The 9,627-nt window shown below is 42.0% G+C and overlaps 1 pseudogene; it reads left to right on the top strand.

Moving 5' to 3' along the window:
* Nucleotides 1-5,278: 5,278 nt before the first annotated feature.
* On the top strand, nt 5,279-5,397 carry LOC114613764 (annotated as a pseudogene).
* The last annotated feature ends 4,230 nt before the right edge of the window (nt 5,398-9,627 follow it).

The raw sequence follows: 9,627 nt of genomic DNA, 5'->3' as shown, positions 1-9,627 counted from the left end.
TTTTTTTGATTTTTCGAGACAGGGTTTCTCTGTGTAGCCCTGGTTGTCCTGGAACTCACTCTGTAGACCAGGCTGGCCTCGAACTCAGAAATCCGCCTGCCTTTTTGTGACTACTTCTTAATTGCCTTTTTTATGTCAAAAATAGCTTTTCCCCTTCTTAATAAATCACAGTCCAATTTAACCACAGGGAAATACTTAGCTATGTTGTGTTTCAGACCCAGGACAGGCTCCTGAGGTACATATTTAGCATATCAATGTCTGAGGATATAAACGCTTTTAAGAAAGTGTTTGAGGGTCTAAGAAGGTGTTTTAAGGTCGGTTCAGCAGAGAGGGCAGGGTATGCCATCCATGCCCTGTACCAGGGGATCTGAGAGGACCTGGAGCCCTCCAGTATGCTTTGGTATGCTAAATACGCAGGTGAGCCACTTGTCCTGCGTCTGAGCCCAACAGTGTTAGGTTAAAACAGTTTATCTTAGCCCATCAGCTTGCTTTTTAGCATTTTTTTTTTTTTTAGAAAACCAAAACAACTTTAATTCATAATGGAAATAAAATATAATCCTCTAAGGTAATGTGTGTCTCTGTGATAAAGCTATGCAAATGCTGATATTTATAAGATAGAAATATCGAGATCACTCTCCTGACACCACTTGTACCTTGAAAAGGCCTTGTGTCGCTAAATGTTTAATGAGAGCCCCTCCTTCAGAATAAGAGCCCTTCCTTCAGAAAGCTCTGGCTAACTAAGTAAGTAAAAGTGTATTCACATAGGTTATTTAGTTCTTCCTCAAGATTGTGAGATTACAATATGAACATAACATGTCTGATCACAAATAACTATAAATCTTTCCTACACAGAGATGGAATTTGGATTCCCTGCCATCTCTTGGGCTGTTTCTCTCTGTCCCACCCAGTAACCAGCACTGTTTAATAAGGACTGTCTTCCCTTCAAACCTAGTGGTAGGAAATGGCTCTCAGTTTTCGTGTGATACTTATAACCAATACTGTATTAATTCTTTTGTAGATGTGGTCACCCTTGTTAGCTAACTTAAGTCTTGGGTAAAGTTCCTTAAATGTGTCATCTTATATTTTTTCCTAATATTGGTTCATGTGTCTTTATATTATCTCAAGTGTCCATGGCAAACACATTGACTGTACCTATTTGATAGCCTAAAATAAGCTGGGAAACTAATATTAACATAACCTATGTTCTTGAAATATAAACTTTCGTATGGTTTACCATGTTCCCCAAGCACTAATTAATGTGCTCTGGTTAGGGTTAGTATCTTGATATCTTAATACACTTTTTAATCATAAATGTACGACATTGTAAAATACAATGCACTTTTGGCAAAGTTACATAGTCTTCATTTATTGTTATCAGCCTTTAGTTTCTTTGGGGTGTTTTGTTTGTGTGCTGGAAATTGAACCCAGGGCTTTGTGCATGCAGACACCACTGCTGAGCCATATCCCCAGTGTTTTTCATTCTCTATTTTTGGATACCATTGAATAAACCTCAGTAAGTGTCATTTTCTGCCTATTTTCTTCATGTTATTTTCCTAATAACATGTTCCAAAGTCTCTTTACATGACTGTGTTAATAACCCATCTGTCTGTGTTTAATGGCTTCCTAGCTGAATATGGTAACACACATCTGTCATGTTAGCCACAAGGGAGAAGGAAGTGGAGGTGGGGAAATGTGAGTTCCAGGCTTTTTAAAACATTTAAGGAGTCTTAAAATCCTGCCTTCAGTTTGCTGATAGATTTATTCCATTGACTGCATACCCTAGAACTGATAGAGTGAGGCGTGATGAAGCCCTGGGACAAACGGCTTTAATTCCTGTGCTTCGGAGGAATGGTGGGAGGGCCCAAAATTCCCAGCCTAGGCTATTTTGAGACCTTGTTTGAAAAAAATAAACCAATCATAATTACAACAGCTCTCCCACAGTCAGACCTCACAGATCTTCTATCTATCCAGTGTGTCTACACGCTACTAACATTCACAAACAAAAAACAAAACAAAAAAAAAACACAACTGAAGGCTAGGTTCTTGACAGGAAGACAAGTACTGGGCTGGGAGGTGTGCCTCGTTCAGCATGCATCAAGCCCAAGGTTCAAACTCCAACACCCAAAAGGGGTTAAGAAGGACATTGGCTGCCCTTCGCCTGCTGCAAGCGTCCCTAAAGAACGGTGCTTAGAATATGAGATGCATTCTATGAAAGAAATAGGTGGAAGATGCTTCGGTACACACTATTTGAGTTGAAACTCAATGGAAAACATAGAAACTTTAGACCTATTTACAACCAAGTGACTTCGTTTTGAAATAAAACAGATTTTTCTTAGAATGACTGGTGAGAGGTGGGCAGAGCACTAGGGTTTGGCCTGTGTTCAGTGTTACTGGGTCATAACCCTTTAAAAAAAACACACACACTGAACAGATTGAAATGATAACCTTGCTGAAGAAAAGACGCAGCTATAAGTAGGTCAAAGCTGAGAACTGGAATATTTGAAATTTGTTATTTTGGGAACAAATAACCCCATTGGCGGGTTCCCGAACTAAATCATGAAACAGTTGTTTTCCAGTCTCTGCCTTTCTCCTTCCAAGCTGGATTCACACAAGGTACCTTTGTTTACTCGCTCACACGTTACTCTGTCCCACTTGCAAAGAGATGGAGATACCTGGCATCTGTGCGGTTCTAGGACAAACACGTGTCTTCTACCCTCACGTTCTCCTCCTTTTAATGTATGTTACACAAATAGGAAAAATCATGTGTTTTAGAAAAGCAAAAGGGTAAACTTTAAATGTATTAAAGATGTCTATGAGATCCTTGCTAATGGTGTCTATGGAGATGATTTTGTTACGTTTTCTCATTTCTCAATGTTAGAATACGGGTAAATTTTAATTTTGATATAATAGAGAAGCTAATCTTTATATCAGGAGTGGGATTCTTTTGCTATTTAGACAGTTGAATACTTTATAAAGTTAAGGATTTTGTAATGTATATTAAACAGCAACACTGTCCTCACAAAAAGTGTATTTGGAATTTGTTACTATTAAAAATTTGTTTCCCAAGGAATTTTTGTCACCCCTGTTATTTCTAAAGGTGAACATTTCAGTAAAGGTCCTTACTTTTAACTTGAACCCATAAAGACGCTGTAGCCTTTCTTCGCTCTAAGTTGAAGCAAACTGTGAAACAGGTAAAGAGTACGTAATGCCTTAATGGCAGATTGGTTTCACATTGTTGCGAAGTGTACACTATTGCCCCATTTGAAATATTTATGCATTCTAAGCTAAGTACATGAAGGACTGTAAAGGTTCATGTGGAGTTGGGATACAACTCAGTGGGAGAGTACCTACCTACCATGCACAAGGCTCTGGGTTCACAACCCTACCACTGAAACATAAATAACTTTTCTTTATAGTTCTCTGACAGTAACTTGAGGCATACACAGAGACTTAGTGATAGATACAATGATCAAGGCATTGTTTTAATAGTATTCTTGGATGCTTTATAAAACAGCATTTTAACCTTAACTGGGATATTTACCAGGTAGGCTGAACACATGACATGAGATCTCCGTTCTCAGGTCCACAGTAGGAAAGTATTTCCGTTCACTCGTCCTGTCTTCACTACAACCCACTCTTAGGAATGAAATGGAATTCAACAAATTGGTTTCTCGTGCTGACTAACTTCTGAAACTTTGTTTTCCAAACATTAAAAAGATCGAAATTCGGGCTGGAGAGATGGCTCAGCGGTTAATAACGCTGACTGTTCTTCCAGATGTTTTGAGTTCAATTCCCAGCAACCACATGGTGGCTCACAGCCATCTGTCATGGGATCTGATGCCCTCTTCTGGTGTGTCTGAAGACAGTGTACTCACATGCATAAAATAAATGAATAAATAAATCTTTAAAAAGAAAAAAAAAGGAGATTCAATGTCAATACATGATATATGTGTCTGAGACAAGCTTTTGGTTTAATAAGTTCTTAGGCAAATATTTTAAATCGTCTCTACTAACTCCTCTTCGTTCTCTTGAACTTCCTGCTTATCCTCTTGTTAACTCCCAAGCTTTACAGAGTCCTTTCTCTGACAAGGCCCTCCTGCCTATAAGACCAGTGCTTTACCAGTTGGCTGCTATCACTAGCAGGCTTCCTGGCCACCTTTCAAGTTAGAGCTCAGCATATCTGTCTCTCCCTCTCTCCTCCCCTCTTCCCACTCCTCCTCCTCCTCCCACCTGCTTCCCTAAACAGGACAAAGTAAGAAGTGCTTTTCTCCTTCGTTGGGGTTTGGTCCCTTGCTATGTACTGTAATGCTAAATACTGGCCCACAGGGTCTGGTTGCTCTCAGGGAGGAGAGAATCTCCACACACCAAGTAATGCTGTGTGGCCTTGCTCCTTAATATAAAACTATTGGTAGGATAAAGATGCGGACAGCCTCTCTGCGGATGAGAGGTAGGCGAGGTCCCAGGACCACAAGGGAAGAGAGAGAGGTGGAAAAAAGAAGACTCCATTGGGGTAGGTGAATCATGAAAGCATGGCTGAGGGCTGGCCAATTGGAGTAAGAGCAGGCCAGGCAGACCATGGCAAGTGATATACTGGGGTTATTGGCAGAGGAGTAGACATAATCACTTAGAAGATTAAGGATTGCCCAGCCTTACTGCTGCCTAAGGCTTATTATAAAAACAGGTTGGTGTCTTTTCTCTGGGAACTGAATGGTCAAAGGTGGAAGAGAACCGCCCCCATTAATGATTAAATATTTATTTACTCCATATAAAAATAAAAATTCGGAATATTTAAAGAGAATCTGTTCCTTGAGAAGAGGTTTTAAACCAGCAAAGATTTTGTTGACATTTTTAGATTGGTAACATCGGTAGAAATTTTGACTTAGGGTTGGAGAGATGGCTCAGAGGTTAAACAAATGATGGGCTAGCTCAGGGATACACACCTTTAATCTCAGCACCTGGGAGGCAGAAACAGGATGATCTCCATGAGTTTGAGGCCAGTCTGGTCCACATATTGAGTTCCAGGCCCCAATGCCAAATACTAAGAGCCTGTATTAAAAATCAAAAAAAGGACACTTGATGCCCTCGCAGAGAACCAGGGTTCAGTTCTCAGCACCCATTTGACACAGTTGACAACTCTAACTACAGCTTCAAGGAATCCAGTGCCCTCCTCTGGCTGCTTAAGATGCCCAAACACATGTGTATGTATATATATGCATGCATGCATACATACACACAGACAGACAGACATGCACTAAATAAAAGTAAATCTTAAAATTCAGTCTATGGCCATACCACCCTGAACGAGCCCAATCTTGTCTGATCTCGGAAGCTAAGCAGGGTCGGGCCTGGTTAGTACTTGGATGGGAAACCGCCTGGGAATACTGGGTGCTGTAGGCTCACCAGTCAGTGGTGGCACATGCCTTTAATCCTAGCACTTGGGAGGCAGAGGCAGGCGAATTTCTGAGTTCAAGGCCAGCCTGGTCTACAGAGTGTGTTCCAGGACAGTCGGGGCTATACAGAGAAACTCTGTCTCGAAAAACCAAAAAAAAAAAAAAATCAAAAATACTATCAATGCATATATCAAGAGAAGGGATCCAGGGTTGGTTCCCAGAATCCATATGCTGGATCACAAAAGTGTATAACTCCTATGCCATGGAATCTAGCGCCCTCTTCTGGCTTCCATGGGCACCAGGCAAGCACACATACATACATGCAGACAAAATACTTATACACTTAAAAATAAACCCTAAACGTATTAAGAATACTTTTTGTATGTTTTGAGAAGAGTCTCGGCATGCAAGTCAAAGTCGTCTCACTGAACGTTCTCTTAGTGCTGCTGGAATTCCACCCACGGTACCTACCAAGGATTTACTGTATCAACTACATCAGTGTAGTGTGAATGAAAATGGCCCTCATAGGCTCATATATTGGCGTGCTTAGTCCCCAGTTAATGAACTGTTTGAAAGGATTAGGAGAGAATCCCCTTGTCAGATGTGTCCTTGTTAGAGGAGATGTGTTGCTGGAGATGCACTTTAAGGTTTCAAAAGCCAAGACCAAGTTCAGGTTCTCTCTCTCTCTCTCTCTCTCTCTCTCTCTCTCTCTCTCTCTCTCTCTCTCTCTCTCCCCCTACCTGCTTGCCTGCTTGCCTACAGATCAGCATGTAGCCAGCACGCCCCCAATTAAATATTTAATAACAATATATATATTTTTGGGTTTTTTTTTTCCGAGACAGGGTTTCTCTGTGTAGCCCTGGCTGTCCTGGAACTCACTCTGTAGACCAGGCTGGCCTCGAACTCAGAAATCCACCTGCCTCTGCCTCCCAAGTGCTGGGATTAAAGGCATGTACCACCACTGCCCAGCAATAACAATAATAATAATAATAATAATAATAATAATAGTTCCTGTGGTAATGATGTCTCTTCATATCAATAGAACCGTGACCAAGATGATGATCCCAAATTCAGTCGTAAGGAAGGATAGTTTGTTTTATGACCTATCTATCAGCAAAAGTTTGGGATCCAGGAGGACAGAAGTTTGCTGGGTTTAACACGAATCACAAAGAGACGTCATTTGAAGAGTCACTTCTTGGTGCCAGCTCTTCAGGATTCTTTTGCTGAACTTGAGTGAGGACCTCCAAAGAGGCCTGCAACATCACAAGCACGATGCTTGACTGTGGCGTGTGCTTGAGTCCAAAGGCGATAACTTCTAGACGAGAACCTTCGGAGTGAAGAAGTCTTGGTTTTTTTATTGTTTATTGTTTTCGTTTTTTGTTTGTTTGCTTTTTATTGTTGTTGTTTTTTCGAGATAGGGTTTCTCTGTGTAGCCCTGGCTGTCCTGGAACTCATTCTGTAGACCGGGCTGTCCTCGAACTCAGAAATCTGTCTCTGCCTCCCAAGTGCTAGGATTAAAGGCGTGCGGCACCACCACCCGGCTGAAGAAGTCTTATATGCACAAAAAGGCAAGTTCCTATCGTCAGGTTTCAAACCCAGGACGAAGGACTGAGGTGCCTATTTAACAGGTTCTCCCAGCATCCCTCACTCCCAACCAGTTACAGGGTTTATATGCCCCGCCCTACCCCAAGCCCAAGAGGCTGTGTTGCCTCCCTATAAAATCCAACTCATTTGATTACCTCACTTTCTTCTGGGCCTCCAGCTGATGCACTTGGTTTACCTCTGTCCCCTCCCCCCCCTCCCCCCTCTCCTCACATGGCTCAAGTTCTTGTCTGGACTCTCCCAGATGTCCTTGACTCTGCCTATGTTTTCCTCAATAACGTTTCTCCTCTACCATACCTCGGAGCTGCCGTGGCCTTTCCTTTTCATTTCTTTCCCTCACGTATCGGGCCACAGTCAGCTGTTGCACACGGTCCCAGGATTTTTGCACACCTAGCTCTTTGCCGTCGGTCCATCAATTTGTTCAACAATCTATCTACTCATGAACATTGAGCTCTGCGCTTATTTGTAAAGTCCCTGAGTGTTGCACCTGAAGGTGTAGCTGGAAAGCTTGGGATGGGAGTAACGCCTGGGTCTGAGTCATGAATGAAAGTGTTATTTTAAATAGCTGGTTAGGCAGGAAACTTTCACGAGGGAATCGGGGCCCTCCCTCCTTTGCCTCTGTTACATGGGAAACATCCTTAATTGGATGTTGGGGTGGGGTGGGGTGGGAGAGAAATACTCACTTGAAACCACATTTCACTGGTAAGATGATTTCATGGGTAGTTTTAGCCCGATCTATACTAAGCAGAAAGAAGATCCCTGACATCCATACTCACTTGGTGCTGGGGCTACAGCACAGCATAGAGCAATTACCCAGCAAGCATGAAGCCCTGAGTTGACACTCCAGTACTCACACAAAAGAACTTACTTGACATGGACTTCAGTGTCATTAGATGGCCTCACGATCACAGTAAGGCCACGGCTTTCTTATAGAACAACTGATCAGACAAGACCATCCTGTAGCCTGATAGGTGGCAAAATAAAAACGAGTCCATTTTATCAATTTTTTTCTTTTTGGTTTTTCAAGACAGAGTGTCTCTGTATAGCCCTGGCTGTCCTGGAACTCACTCTGTAGACCAGGCTGGCCTCGAACTCAGAAATCTACCTGCCTCTGCCTCCCAAGTGCTGGGATTATAAATTTTCTAAGTGATACAAATAAAAAATATTTTTAAGACTTTTTAAAATTTTACAGGTTAGTAACCTGTACTCAATAGTCTGACATTACGAATAGTGGTCAGAGTATTGCTGGAGTAATACAATTATTTACTTAATGTAAGGGTCTATGATTCACCGAAGAATGACACCCGGGACTCAAATAGTATGTAAACACAAAAGAGTGTTTTACTCTGCAAAAGCTCAGCATGCTGGAGTCTCCCCATTACCAAAATAGACACCCAAGTGTGCTTGCAGGCCTGATTTAATGCATATTAAAGAATTCTGGGGTAGGCGACCTCTATGTTGATCTGTTGGGTCCATCTCTATGGACATATCCATTACTGGGGTGTGGGGGCTGGAAATTTATTGGGGAGGACTGAAAACTGTTGGCTGAGGAAGAGGCTGAGAAAGTCTGGAAACTGCTGCTGATCGGATACATAATAATTTTGGTTGAAGCCACTATTTTGTGTTCTACCAAAGGAAAAAAACGTCTTGGCATATATATTGAAATTTAAAATAGCATGAAGTTTTCAAAATGCCCCACAGTGATACAAAATAGTTTCAGCCACAAGACATCCCAGATACATCAAAAGAAACATAGCCTGACCAGGAAAAAAAAAAAAAAAGCCCCTCCCGTCAGGAGTGGAAATGTAAGCTTTTAAAGATTGACTAGTGTCTTAGTCAGGGTTTCTATTCCTGCACAAACATCATGACCAAGAAGCAAATTGGGGAGGAAAGGGTTCATTCAGCTTACACTTCCACATTGCTGTTCATCACTAAAGGAAGTCAGGACCAAAATGCACACAGGGCAGGAAGCAGGAGCTGATTCAGAGGCCATGGACGGGTGCTGATTACTGGATTGCTTCCCCTGGCTTGCTCTGTTTGCCTTCTTATAGAACCCAGGACTACCAGCCCAGGGATGGCACCACTCACTATGGGCCCTCCTCCTTTGATCACTAGTTCAGAAAATGCCTTACAGCTGGATCTCATGGAGGCATTTCCTCTGTGATAACTCCAGCTTGTGCCAAATTGAGACACAAAACCAGCCAGGACAACTGGGTTATGTCACAGTTGTGTACTACACAAGAAACAGTCCTGTTGTCTCTCACACTGTCAACAATTAGCTGGAAACACCTCGGAAATATGTGGTTATCAGTTACTATTCACTCAGACAAAATAACTCATAATCAACCTCTGCCTCCTATGTTCTGTGATTATAAGCATGGACCACCACATCTAGTGAGATCTTTGTTTTGAAACTGGGGCTAGGAACATGGCACTGTGGATAAAAGTGCTTTCTGTCCAAGCCTGAGAACATGATTTGAATCCCCAGAACTGGGACTAGCACAATAGGACCCATGTATAAGAGGTACAAGACTCAGATTGTCTGAGAATAGCATGGTTTGCTGTGTAAATGAATTGACAGGATACACAGGCTTGAAATTGTAGAGGGATTTAATCCAGCAAGGGATTACATCCA

The sequence above is a fragment of the Grammomys surdaster genome, unplaced genomic scaffold (assembly GCF_004785775.1).
Source record: "Grammomys surdaster isolate TR1022 unplaced genomic scaffold, NIH_TR_1.0 126271, whole genome shotgun sequence".
NCBI lineage: Eukaryota > Metazoa > Chordata > Mammalia > Rodentia > Muridae > Grammomys > Grammomys surdaster.
This window is presented reverse-complemented; position numbering and strand designations above follow the sequence as displayed.